At 42.8% G+C, this 14,775-nt stretch overlaps 1 long non-coding RNA gene across 2 annotated transcripts; it reads right to left on the bottom strand.

The window, feature by feature from the left end:
* Window positions 1-2,058: 2,058 nt before the first annotated feature.
* LOC144603820 (uncharacterized) lies at window positions 2,059-14,679 on the bottom strand. Of its 2 annotated transcripts, XR_013548663.1 has the most exons (6): window positions 14,613-14,679; window positions 11,264-11,400; window positions 7,099-7,138; window positions 6,134-6,261; window positions 4,896-5,002; window positions 2,059-3,311 (listed from the first exon to the last, which is right to left on the bottom strand). It is a non-coding gene; the product is annotated as an uncharacterized LOC144603820 (long non-coding RNA). The 2 variants fall into 2 exon arrangements; XR_013548664.1 differs by lacking the exon at window positions 11,264-11,400 and having other exon boundaries at window positions 14,580-14,640.
* Between the last annotated feature and the right edge of the window lie 96 nt (window positions 14,680-14,775).

Genomic DNA, 14,775 nt, shown 5'->3' with positions numbered 1-14,775 from the left:
CATATGTTGAAAGAATGGAGCGACTGGGTTTGTATACACTGGAATTTAGAAGGATGAGAGCGGATCTTATTGAAACATATAAGATTATTAAGGGATTGGACATGCTAGAGGCAGGAAACATGTTCACCATGTTAGGGGTGTCCAGAACCGGGGGCCACAGTTTAAGAACAAAGGGTAGGCCGTTTAGAACGGAGATGAGGAAGAACTTTTTCACCCAGAGTTGTGAATCTGTGGAATTCTCTGCCTCAGATGGCAGTGGAGGCAAATTCTCTGGATGCTTTCAAGAGAAAGTTAGATAGAGCTCTTAAAGATAGCGGAATCAAGGGATATGGGGAGAAGGCAGGAACGGGGTACTGATTGTGGATGATCAGCCATGATCACAATGAATGGCGGTGTTGGCGTGAAGGGCCAAATGGCCTCCTCCTGCACCTATTGTCTAAATGCGGCCTCATCAATGTCTTATATAACTGCAACATGACCTCCCAACTTCTGTACTCATTGTCTGCAAACAGCCACAATGTGGAAAATGTGACTTCATTTCTCCCCGGGTATATAACCATCTTTGTGTATAGGAGTCTACATTACCCATAATGTTTCCATAGACAATCTCAAAAGATGGTGAAAACTGCAATTACTTTCAAAAGCAATTTTCATCAGAAACAACTCTGTTTTTTATCCCATTTATTCCAGTATTAGGAATTTACTTTGGAGAATGCTATGCAGTCAAACAAAAATCTAATGCATTTAACGAAAATAAGTTTTTGTCATACCTACAGATTTTCATTCAGTAATTCCGAACAATGCAGAAAAAAGTAGTAAAATAATCAGAACCCTTGGAACATTCTATTCTTGTGGGGTTTCCCATAGAGAGAGTGTTTTGTCATAAAGCTAGCAAAATACAGAATTCTATGAGGTACAGCCAGGATTCCATTAATAGATATGAAAACTAAAAGTCATATTCAAGTCAGTTACAGTTTGAAAAAAAGGAAGGGCAGTGAATGTTATGGAGAAATAAGGAGAAAATATAATTGAAAGATATTTTGAATGAGTGCAGGATAATCATTAGCTGGTGTATTTTGATTCAATTAATTTGCAAGGATACCATAAAATGGGAAGAGGAAATGTTATGGCAAAACAATGAATTTTATTCCCAGGTCAATAGAGCTTTTCTCTAAAATTATCTGCACTCTACCTAGGTGTGCTTCCAGCTGACAAAACCGAGGGGATTAATTGTATTTCACACCCGAGTAGTTTGGCAAGTAAAATTCAGTGCATAATTCAATTTTAATAACGTAGAACAGACGTTTGACTATGATAAAATTAAGTTGAAATTAGCTTTCCCAAAACTGGTTTATGTTAAATTAATCACATGCCTTGTGACTTAACCTTTTAATTTACCTCTACAATGCAGGAATCATAATTTCAACAGCTTCAAGAAAAGGTCGTTAGTGAGTTCAGTGACTAATTAGAGACTTTCTCAACAGGCTGTTGTCATCTGTTTTTATACGACTTGGAACTGGAATGTTTAGATTCTCACAAAGTGCAATGTTAATGCCATTCTATGGACTGGTGATTTAAAAGACTTTGGGCTGAGATTAATATGATTCTCTCTGGATATATAATATTCACTTAACCATTTATACAGTACTCTCAACCGTCCCTTGGAAAGTCCCTTGGGCACATAATTGAGGTTTGGAAATTTATATACGAAATGAAACCTTTTTCCATGTGTCATGCTTTCAGATTCTATTAGACTTGCATTTTACACCATGCTCATCACAAACATCTTTGTACAGTCTCAATAATAGGATAAACAACACCGGAACAGACACAGATATTTAGACACATGTTTTGTTGAACTGATGCAACATATAAGCTACAGGTGTGGCATTAAGGGCACTCCTAATCACATACTGCATGAGAGAGAAAAAATGTAAGGTAAATTGGAAGTTATTGCAGATGTAAACCAGATGTGACTATTATAATATAAGAGCATGAGTACTTTAAAGATCAAACTGAACACAATGAAGCAATTATCTGTGAGAAAGTATTTATTGTTAATATTGCAGTATTTGTAATCTGATTAAGTTATCAATTCTCATTTTTTTTAAATCCTCAAGAAAATAACTAGTTTTCTATTTGATTCAAAACACTTTTGCGTAAATGGCAGAAGTGAAGTGAGTTTAGGTCGCATAGAGGTGGATGCGAAGATTAGGTTTATTGGCACCATCAGGGCATGATTGTAGGAGGTTTAAAACCTCTTTAAACATCACAAAGAGATTACTTATTGAATCTAGGCATCAGTTAGTAGTAAGTGTTAAATTAATTGATATATTTTCAGGAACTCCAAAGAGCCTTTCTTTCCACATTTCTAACATGATTATCATTGTATCATTTTTTTACTGTCCGAGACAAACAGATAACCCTCCAAGTTCAGTCTTCAGGACATAATAATAATAATAATAATAAACATTTATTTTTTATAGCGCTTTTCCAAATGCTCAAAGATGCTTTACAAAAACAGTCAAGACATAAAAACAAACAGACAAACTATCCTGACGGAGAAGCGGCGAACAAATAGCGCCAGCGTCCTCTCACGTCAGGGTCCGGCAGTAGACAATAAAGAACACAAGACACACAATTACAATTTTTAATACAAACAGCCATCACAGTGATTGCTCCAGGCACACCCTCACTGTGATGGAAGGCAAAGAAAAGTCTTATCTCCTCCTCATTCTTCTCTCGTGGTGCCACGAGGCGATCGAAGCTCCAGACTTTTGAAGCCCCCACCGGGCGATGGAAATTGGCAACTATGATCCCACACTGGCAATGTTGGTCAGCGATCCCTCTTCCTGAAGTTCTGAGCCACAGTTTCTACTTGGAGGAGAGATGACTTCCGTACCTTGGAAGTCACCTCTCCTCCAATGTCGACCTTGATGACGAGATCCAACATTGTCTTAAGTGTGCTGGAACAGTTTTTGGACGTCTTTGACCAAGAGCCTTTCAAAATCGTGACATCTGAACAGACACCAAAATGTTAGTGTACAAAGCAGTGGTGATTCCAACGCTCCTGTATGCATCAGAAACCTGGACAACATATCAACGCCATCTGAAAACACTTGAAAAGTTCCATCAACGATGTCTTCGAAGCAGCTTAAATATCAGCTGGGAAGGCAGAGGAATCTACATCAGCTTGCTGAATGAAGCAAAAACATCAAGCATCGATGCCTTCGTCATCAAGAACCAACTAAGATGGAGCGGTCATGTTGTTCGGATGGAAGACGAGCGTCTACCAAAGCTTAAAGGCAAACCTAAAAGAGGTGGACAAAAGAAGAGATTCAAAGATGCCTTAAAAGCCAGCATGAAGAAATGTGAAATCAACATCGAAAATTGGGAAACCAATGCCAAGGACCGAAAACTCTGGCGAACCGTCATAACCGTCATCCAACAAGGGACAGCGACCTTCTAACCCAACTGATGCGCAGAATTAGAAGATAAGAGAAGTAAACGGAAAGAGAGGCAGCAACAACCAAAGCCCGATCTGACATCTGGAATTACCTGCCCTGAATGCCAAAGAACTTTCAAAGCCAGGATTGGACTCATAAGCCACCTGAGAGTTCATAAAAACAATGGAACATAGACCATCATCCTCGACTCGAGGGATAGCCACGACTGGTCAGGGATTTTATGACCAGAATGCACAATCTAAAGCTTGCCTTTAAAGGATGAAATAAGGAAATACTTATTTCCTGGTTGTATAAAGCAATCACCTTGGCAAAGAACAATTAATGCCAGGTTAATTGTTGACTTTAAACAAGGTACCCTCCTCAGAGTTATTAAAGGATATGGTGAATAGATGAGTACACCTAATTAGCTTACAGACCAGCCATGATCACAACGAACAGTGGAACAGACTGAAAAGGCTAAATATGTTTTTGTTCCCATATTTTTAATATAAAAGCACATGCAAAAGTGTAGTATAAATCAACTGAAGGCTCATTAACAGGATGAACTGTCTGTCCTGGAGATAAACAGTTTACGCTGGCCCAGATTTCAGAGTTGTATTTCATGAGATGAGCAAGCCCTCGTTGCATCATTCCTGGTTTCAAATGACCATTCACTTCCACGTCCCTGATAAGGCCACTTGTTTAATTATTCTATCAGAGGATTCCTAACTTGTTTTTACCAATTCCAGTATTTTACAAATGGTAAGAAGTGTTCTATGTTGAATTTAACACCAAAAAAACCCAAATGGCACAGTCTGATTTATACCAAACTGCAAAAAAAGACATTGGGTTCAACGCTCTAGACATTTTTCACACAATGCATTAAATTAGCAGAATTATTTCTCTCACAGGACAGACTCATAGGAAAATGTCATCTCATTACAGAGATTGCAGGATAAGTGGAGGCCTTTCATATCCAGAGCTGACATCTCTTGTAATGCCATTCTTACAATCTCTCAAAAATTGTTTCATGTTCTTTCTTTCCAAATGTTTATCCTATTCTCTTTGAAGTGAAGAGTTAGTCTGAACTCAAGCCTGTTTACACCTGCAAAAACTCATTAGCATGCGTCACCAGAGAATACGTCTGAGAGCATGACCTCTCTGGCAATAATAGAGTTCCATCTGCTGCTGTACGGTAAAAACACAGCCTTGGTTTTTTACTCATATTATTTGCTAGTGCCAATGACCTTTAACAATATTAAATCAAGAATCCTACCTTTCAATTAAGTACTCGATAAGTTAAATAACTTGACAAATATGTAATTCATTTAGTCAGAATTAATCAACAAACTCTCTGATAAGTTTGTGATTATCATATCCAAAATAATGTGAAGAAACACATATCTAACAATTATAAGGCATTTATTAGAACACCAAGTGCAGGAGTACCTTAGCGAGGCAGGCAGCATGTCTCGGTGACGTTTTGGGTCAGGACATTTCTTCAGACGATAGTAGCAGGGAGGAGAAAGGTGGAAGAGATGAGGGTGGGACAAAGCCTGGCAAGTGAAATAGGAAGGAAGGAATAGGAAATACTGTATTGTCACATGCGACGAGGCACAATGAGATTCTTTGCTTGTGTACAAATGTATACAATGTGTACAAATAGCAGCCCCGTACGTCGCTGACAAAGTTACAAAGCACACCGGCTCCCCCTTTTGTCCCTCCCCCAACAATTCGCCACACTGGGTCTCCATTGTCATTTGTATCCTCCCCACCTTAATGTCTATTGATCTCCCCCCCCCCCCTCTCACGGCTGTACCCCCATGCTGGGTCCTCCATTGCTCTTCCCCCCTCCCATCATGGTGGTCCGTGATAGGTGGATAGAGATGAAGGGGGACGGGGTTTTATGGCTGATGGTTAGACAAAGGCTAGAGATGAAAAGGAGACAAAAGGATGACAAAAGGGGACAAAACAAGAAGGAAGGAGAAAAAAGAAAACAAGGAGACAAAAGGGTGTCAAATAAGGAAAGAAGAGGCGTGAATGAGAAATGTAAAGCCAGAGAGAGGGAGATAGGTAGAACGGGAAGGGTGTAACGACAAACATTTTGTTCAACGGGGTTGGAATTTCAGGAAAGCACAAGATCCAAAAGCATGCAGGGAAGCTTCTTTACCTAAAGGAGATATGCCTGAGGTGGATTCACAGAGCTGGTCTCCACAGCCCCATAAAGTGAACAGCCTACACACCTGGTCAAAGTTCCTGCACATGGTTTACCAGGGCTACTTGATCCCCCACACAGCCAAAAGCCTACCGAGTACATTGGTTGGTTTGGAGTCATGCATAGGCTACATCAGATAAGAACAACAGATCTCTTCCCCAGATGGGGTTTTATGGCAGTTGAGTAATATTGAGATCCAAACATGTAGTGAACAATTTCCAGATATTACGCACAAATTTATAGAAATCATATTTATATTCCATTTGGAACTATATTCACTATTTTTAAAATCAAAATCAAGTATTCATTCATTCGTATTAATAAATCTTGAAACTCTTGCATATTATTTCAAGCCACAATGCACATAATCAGCCTTATGATTTACGGAGACTGTATTTGTCATTTAAAAATTTGTCATTTAAAAACGAAAGGCTCTTGAATTTAGGACTCAAAAAGAAGCAAAAGCATTTACTCATTTAATTTTCAGGGTATGGTGTCACTGGGCTTTATTGGCCTTCATGACTTGGCCTGCGAAAGTTGGTATTGGTGTTGGCAGTGCTCCTTTTGCATTGGTCCACGCTGATTTAGTGTATCGCACCTCTAAAAAGTAAAAAACTACATTAACGTCCAACAGCCAATTGCGGCATGTGAACTCTTGTATGTCCACTGGCACCTTTTTTTTCTCACAAGTACAACATGTAGTGCAAAGAAAAAAAATACCAGAGGGAAGAATGTAATGTTACAGCATTATAACATTTCAATGACAGAGAAAAAGTGCAAAGTCTGCACTGAGGTAGTTGGAAGATTGGGACCATACCATACTTTATGAGAGGTTGTGCAGTAGTCTGAAAAAAGCGGGGAAGAAACATTCCTGAAACGGGTGGTATATGATTTCATGCTTTTATATCTAAACGGCAGAGGGGAGAAGAGGGAATAACATGATGAAAATGTTCCTTGGCTATGTTTCCAATTCTTCCACTTTAATTTTATTGCAAACAATAGGATTGATTTGCATACCAATCAGAAACTGTGGCAAAAGATACACAGCTGCGTAAAATGGCAAACGGCTGAACAGCGAATTAAGCGTAAATTCATCGCTTATTCTCTGTATATTTTTATCTAGAAGACTTATTGAGTTGTACTACAGAACTGCTACACTAAGCTTCTCATCCAAACCCAAAATATCTTATCCAGACAAACAAAAAATAGAATTCAGAGAGGCAAAATAAAGTCTGTGCACAATCCTTAGTCGTATCGAAAATATCTCACAAAAATATTAAAATTCAACATACAAATACATAAAATTCATGCCCACAGAAAGGTATGTACAAATGGATGAAAAGTCCACATGTATTTCAAATCGAGCACCACATATAAAGTATCCACAGTGTTAACTTTTACACAAAATACCCAATAGCCAAACATTAAAGTACTCACCTCCATCTTCAGCTAATAATTCCATATACGCACACATTTGCTAAAATACAAATGTTCCGATTACTTTTATAATTTCATCATATTCCCAGCTATTATTTTTCTTTTCCTAATTATTCAAACCAATAAATAATGCTTATATATGCAAAAATATGCTGAATGTGTACATAATAGGCAGATTGTGATGTCATTCAATATGCATTGCTGAATTGGCATCCAAGCTGCCATTACAAAACCCAACACTGATGGAGTATCTGCTGCTGAGCAGCAGGAAGGACCTTTCCAACTACATCGTTTCAGATCATCAATTATTGGCAGGTTAGCAATTGACTGATATTTTGAGTATTGGTGTCAGGTGTGGTTCATTTTGTAGCATTTGTGTCGGAAAGCTATGGTCTCAATCCCACGATATAAACGGGAACAGAAATGAGCCATTAATCCAATGCCTTGTCTGCTTTGTCAAGTGAAAGATCTCATGGCACTTGTTCTGGTGATTTGTCAATATTTTAACTCCCTTGCCCCCAAAAAGTTATAAAAATTGTTTAGGAAGTAACTGCAGATGCTGGTTTACAGTAAAGATAGACACAAAATGTTGGAGTAGTTCAACGGGTCAGGCAGCATCTCTGGAGAAAAGGAATAGGTGACATTTCAGATTGAGATCCGTCTTTAGACTGAGAGCCAGGGCAGAGGGAAACTAGAGATAGGAAAAGGTACAGAACAAATCAGAACTTGCATCGATGGCCAAGGTTTTTGACCAAAGAAGCTTGTATCTATGTAAACTGACTGCTTCCTAAATTCAAATGGCAGCTATGTTTCAAAGTTACTTCCTTGGGGAGAAGGTACTGTGTGTTGAGCTAAGAATGCAATTAGTATTAAATCTGTGCAGCAGTTTTTAATGTTTATAGGAAATCATCTTCAGTTGATGACTTCCATCAAGCCCTTTTGCTCCAAATTCTAGTCGCACTGGTTAGTCATAGAGTGATACACTGTAGAAACAGGCCCTTCATAGAGTCACAGAGTGGTACAGTGTAGAAGCAGGCCCTTCTTCCCAACTTGCCCACACCGGCCAACATGTCCCACCTGCCCCGCGTTTGGTCCATATCCCTCCAAACATGTTCTATCCATGTACTTGTCTAACTGTTTCTTAAATGTCGGGACAGTGCCTGCCTCAACCACCTCCATTGGCAGTTTGTTCCATACACCTACCACCCTTTATGTGAAAAACTTACCCTTCAGATTCCTATTTAAATATTTTCCACTTCACCTTAAGCCTATTTCCTCTGGTCCTCGATTCATCTACTTTGGGCAAGAGACTGTGCATCTACCCGATCTATTCTTCTCCTGATTTTATACACCTCTATAAGATCAGCCCCCCTCATCCTGCTGCACTCCAAGGAATAGAGTCCCAGCCTACTCAACCTCTCCTATAGCTCGGATCCTCTTGTCGTGGCAACATCCTCGTAAATCTAGCTTGACACCATCTTTTCCATAACATGGTGCCCTGAACTGCACACAATACTCTAAATGCCTCCTTAACAATGTCTTATACAACTGTAACATGACCTCCCAACTTCTATACTCGATACTCTGATGGATGAAGTCCAATATGCCAAAAGCCTTTTTGACCACCCTATCTACGTGTGACTTCATCTTCAAGGAACCAAGCGCCTGCACTCCTAGATTCCTCTGCTTCACAACACTCCCCAGAGCCCTACCATTCATTGTGTAGGCCCATGTTAGACTTCCCAAAATGCAACACCTCACATTTCTCTGTAGTAAACTCCATCAACCATTCCTCAGCCCACCTGGCCAATCGATCAAAATCCTGCTGCAGTTTTTCACAACCATCTTCACTATCTGCAAAACCACCCACTTTTGTATCATCTGCAAACTTGCTAATCTTGCCGTGTATGTTCCCATGCAAAACATTGACAAACAGTAACGGGCCCAGCACCGAACCCTGAGGCACACCACTAGTCACAGGCATCCAGTCTGAGAAGGAAACTTCCATCATCACCCTCTGCTTCCTTTCATGAAGCCAATTCTCTATCCATTCAGTTATCTCTTCTTGGATCCCATGCGATCTCACCTTCCAGAGCAGCCTACCATGCGGAACCATGTCGAATGCTTTGCTGAAGTCCATATATACAACATTTACAGTTCTGCCCTCATCAACCTTTTTGGTCACGTCTTCAAATAATTCAATCAGATTTATGAGACACGACCTCCCACGTACAAACCCATGCTGACTACCCCTAATCAGCCCATGTCCGTCTAAAGGCCTGTATATCCCATCCCTCAGAATACTCTCAAGTAACTTTCCAACTACAGATGTTAAGCTCACTGGCCGACAGTTCCCAGCATTTTCCCTGCAGCCCTTCTTGAATAAAGGCACAACATTTGCCACCCTCCAGTCTTCTGGCACCTCTCCTGTATTTAAAGACGGCTCGTAAATTTCAATCAGGACTCCCGCAATTTCCTCTCTGGTTTCCCGCAATGTCCTCGAATATATCTGATCAGGCCCTGGAGATTTGTCTACCTTCATACATGATAGTACCTTCAGCACCTCTTCAACCGTTAACACTGACTGCTCTCAAGACATGTGACAATAAACTAAACTGGGCAAAACTGGAACTTCCATTGACTGCCCCGGGTTCCTCCAGCCTCCTGTCTTTCTCCTCGGTAAATACAGAGGAGAAATACTCATTAAGGACCTTACCCATCTCCGGTGGCTCCACACAGAGTTGACTGCTTTGATTCCTGAGAGGTCCCACTCTCTCTCTAGTTACCCTTTTCCTTGTTATGTATTTATAAAATCTCTTGGGATTGCCCTTAATGCTAACTGCCAGAGCTATCTTCTGGCCCCCTTTTGTCCTTCTGATTTCCATTTTTACTTTGCTCCTTATTTCCCCAAAACTTCTCCAGGGATACCTTCATCCCAGCTGCCTATACCTGTCCCATGCATCCTTCCTATTCTTGACCAATGCCTCAATTTCTCTCAACAACCAAGCTTCCTTCCGTTCGCCTGCCTTGCCCTTCTGTCTAACAGGGACGTGCATATCCTGAAATTTTGTCAGCACAATTTTGAAGACAGCCCACTTGTTCCTTTCCCCTCAAACAACCTGCTCCAATCGGTCGTTAATTTCTTTGTGATATGGAGAAAAGCATAACATGGCACAGAGCAGAGAAAGGGAATCAAGGGATATGGGGAGAAGGCGGGCATAGGTTATTGATTGTTGACGATCAGCCATGATCATAATGAAAGGTGGTGCTGGCTCGAAGGGCTGAATGGCCTCCTCCTGCACCTATTTTCTATGTTTCTATGTTAGAAACTACTGGAGAAGGGAGGAGGAGGGGTGAATGACCACCAGCATCAGGCTCTTCTCAGCAAGGACTTTCAGGGAGAAATTGTCTGCATTTATCTCTGCCAAGAGCAATGATTCGGATGAATATGTTTCAATAAAGGTCCAGCACATAAATATTCCTTTCTGCACATAAATATCCAAAACTAAACTACAGCACAGAGCAGGAGCAGAACCAACTTGGGTGTTTAGGCCAATACTACATCAACTTGGTGTTCAGGCCAATACTGCATTAATTCTGCATCAACTTGGATGTTCAGGCCAATACTGCATCAAGTTCTCATCTTCTCCAGCTGGAGTAAGGAACATCCCTGAAATGCCATAATTTGTGGCACCCTTTTTGCACCGGGAAGACCATGGACTCCTCCAGTGCAGGTGAGCAGAATCTATCATATTCTCCTTTGGCAAAAAACAGCAGGCAATGTGAGTGCATGAATTTGTGAAGATCACATCTCCTGATGATGAAGAATGCCAATAATTTGTGTTACATTGCGATTACAGTCAGGTGATAGATCATTGATCCTTACATTAACATTGTTTTTTCTCAGATACAATCTGATGTGCTGAGTATTTCCAGTATTTTCATATTTTTAGATTTATGCTTGCATTTTTGTTTTGTTGTTATAGCTCTTTTTCCAATTCTCTGGTGCTGCATTCCGAGCGCTGATCTCCACAGGCTTCCCCATCCTCAGCATGTCAATATACGTCTGAAGGACTTCCTTCACGTCCCTCCTCATCACCTGATCCATTGGGCTCTGGTCTTAAGATAAAATATAGAAGTTCTTCCCTTGCCCAGATGCTCTCACCTTTTACTGCAAGTCTCTTGAATGATTTCCATCATCTCAAGCAGCAATCTCCTCAAAAATGTATTGACACCATTCATTTCAAATACTCTTCATGGTAGCACATTCCACATTGTCACCATTCTTCTTTATTGAATTCCCTACGAATAAGTAAAAGCGAGATTCACCAGAGGTTGCTGCAAATTGATTCCTCAATAGAATTAAGTAGCAGCAGCTTCATGTTCATTGTAAAATCCAAGCCTATTTTCTCACTGGCCTGCATCAAGGAGGACCTCTTGTTGACATGGCAAGGTCAAAGTACTTGACGCTCTTTTGGTGGTAGACCGGTCCTGGCTCTGCTGGCTCTGGGCGATGGGTTCCCCTACATCAAGCAAGGCCTGTTGTTGACATGGTAAGACTATGTACCTGTTTATTCCATTGATCTCATTCAGTGGTACACTGATCCAGACACTGCCTGCTCTGGGGGGAGACATTACCATGTACCAAGGAGGAGCTTTAATTGACATGGTGAGGTCCATGTACCTGATTCACTGTACACCGGTCCGGGCGCTGCCAGCTCTGGTGGAACAGGTTATCAGCCTGTGCTGACATTGTAAATTAATATGTTCCTGATTTTCTGTCGGTGGTACACCAGCTTCTGGCGGCACGGTGACTTACATGAAGGAGGAGCTGTAGCTGACGTAGTAAGGTAAGTCTTTCCAGGTGAGACAGAGTTTCACCTGCACCTCCTCCAACCTCATCTATTGCATCCGCTGCTCTAGATGTCAACTTATTTATATCGGCGAAACCAAGCGCAGGCTCGGCGATTGCTTCGCTGAACACCTGCGCTCGGTCCGCATTAACGCAACTGTTCTCCCGGTGGCCCAGCACTTTAACTCCCCCTCCCATTCCCAGTCTGACCTCTCTGTCATGGGCCTCCTCCAGTGCCATAGTGATGCCCGCCGGAAATTGGAGGAGCAGCACCTCATATTTCGCCTGGGCAGTTTGCGGCCCGGTGGTATGAACGTCGACTTCTCCAACTTCAGATAGCTCCTCTGTCCCTCCCTTCCCCTCCTCCTTCCCAGATCTCCCTCTATCTTCCTGTCTCCACCTATATCCTTCCTTTGTCCCACCCCCGACATCAGTCTGAAGAAGGGTCTCGACCCGAAACGTCACCCATTCCTTCTCTCCCGAGATGCTGCCTGACCTGCTGAGTTACTCCAGCATTTTGTGAATAAATAGTAAGGTATATGTACCTGCTTCTCTGTATACTGGTCTGGACACTGCCACAGGTGACACAGGTTACCCTACAGCAAGGAGGACCAGTTGTTAACAGGGCAAGGTTTCTGTACTGGATTCATTGAACACGGACCCTGGGGCGGTCAGCTCTGGGGGGAGAGATCACCGTACATTAAGGACGAACTTTAGTTGTCAAGGCAAGGGAATCAATCTTCCCTTGATTATAGGTACCTGCCTCTTCTGTAGAGAAGAAATTTCAGGTCCCCTGACTGAGATTCATGAATCATCATTAAATACGAATGACGTGCCGGAAGGCTTGTAGGTGACAAATATTGTGCCTCTATTTTCGAAGGGCTGCAGGGAAAGCCTGGGAACTACAGACCAGTGAGTCTAACATCTGTCATAGTCATACAGTACGGAAACAGGCACTTTGGTGCAACTTACCCACCGTAACTAACTTATTCCATCTACACTAGTCCCACCTGCCTGTGTTTGCCTTCATCCCTCCTATCCATGTACTTGTCCAAATGTTTCTTGAACGTTGTGATAGTTCCTGCCTCAACTACTTCCTCAAGCAGCCTATTCTATACATCTGGCAACCTTTGTGTAAAAAAAGTTGCCCCTTGGGTTCCGATTAAATATTCCCCACCACTCCCCCCCTCACCTTAAACCGATGTCATCTGGTTCTTGATTCCCCTACTCTGGGTAAAAGGCACTGTGCATTTACCCTATCTAATCCTCTGATGATCTTATGCACCTCTGTAAAATCACTACTCATCCTCCTGCACTCCAAGGAATATAGTCCTAGCCTGTTCAACCTCTCCCTATAGCACAGGCCCTCGGGTCCCGGCAATAACCTTGTAAATCCTCTCCGGTCATAAAGTTACCAGAGTATTCTGAGAGATAAGATATACATGTATTTAGATGGACAAGGACTGATTAGGGATAGTCTGCACATAGGTTTGTACGTAGGAGATCATGTCTCCCAAATCAGATTGAATTTTTTGAAAATGTCACCAAAAGTATTGATAAGGGCAGAGTTGTAGATGCTATATATATGGATTTCTGCAAGATATCTGACATGGTAGGCTGCTCTGGAAGATTAGATCGCATGGGATCCAAGGAGAATAGCCGGGGGCTTGTTTCCACGCTGTATAACTCTGTAATTCAATGTACAGCAGTCCAGGCGTGGACAGCTCCAGGGGGGAGGTTACCCAACATCAAGCAGGGCCAGTGGTTGACATTCTAGGGACTATGGACCTGACCCGGACCTGACCAATGATTCACTGTACACCAGTGTTGTAATGTTACCCTACATTTAGGAGGGCCAGTGGTAGACATGACAAGGTCTACGTATCTGCTGCCAGCTGTGGGGGCACAGGTTGTCCTGCATGGAGGAGGATCTTTAGTTGTGTACCTGATTCCCTCTCACTGGTTCCCAGCTCTCCTCTGGGGGTACAGGTTGCCCTGTGTGAACCTGACTCTCTCTCAGTGGTTCCCAGCTCTGGGGGTACAGGTTGCCCTCCATGGAGGAGGATGACGCGGTGGGGTGTGTGAACCTGACTCTCTCTCACTGCTGTCAGTGGTTCCCAGCTCTATCATATCATATCATATCATATCATATATATACAGCCGGAAACAGGCCTTTTCGGCCCTCCAAGTCCGTGCCGCCCTGCGATCCCCGTACATTAACACTATCCTACACCCACTAGGGACAATTTTTACATTTACCCAGCCAATTAACCTACATACCTGTACGTCTTTGGAGTGTGGGAGGAAACCGAAGATCTCGGAGAAAACCCACGCAGGTCACGGGGAGAACGTACAAACTCCTTACAGTGCAGCACCCGTAGTCAGGATCGAACCTGAGTCTCCGGCGCTGCATTCGCTGTAAAGCAGCAACTCTACCGCTGCGCTACCGTGTACTCTGGGGGTACAGGTTGCCCTCCATGGAGGAGGATGACGCGGTGGGGTGTGTGAACCTGACTCCTCTCTCACTGCTGTCAGTGGTTCCCAGCTCTGGGGTACAGCCCTGTGTGTACCTGACTCTCTCTCAGTGGTTCCCAGCTCTCCTCTGGGGTACAGGTTGCCCTGTGTGTACCTGACTCTCCCCAGCAATGGCGCCAGGCCTCACCTCCATGGCAACTGCGGCCACTCACGCGGCGACACCTATTGGCGGGGAGGGGGAGCTGCGCCTTCCCCTCACGTGACAGTTCCCGGCATGCTCCGCTCCATTCCGGAGCCGCCGCCCGCTTCACGAGCGGAACCGAAAGCCGCGTCCGCAGCGCAGCCGCTGT

The sequence above is a fragment of the Rhinoraja longicauda genome, chromosome 21, assembly GCF_053455715.1.
Source record: "Rhinoraja longicauda isolate Sanriku21f chromosome 21, sRhiLon1.1, whole genome shotgun sequence".
Lineage (NCBI taxonomy): Eukaryota > Metazoa > Chordata > Chondrichthyes > Rajiformes > Arhynchobatidae > Rhinoraja > Rhinoraja longicauda.
This window is presented reverse-complemented; position numbering and strand designations above follow the sequence as displayed.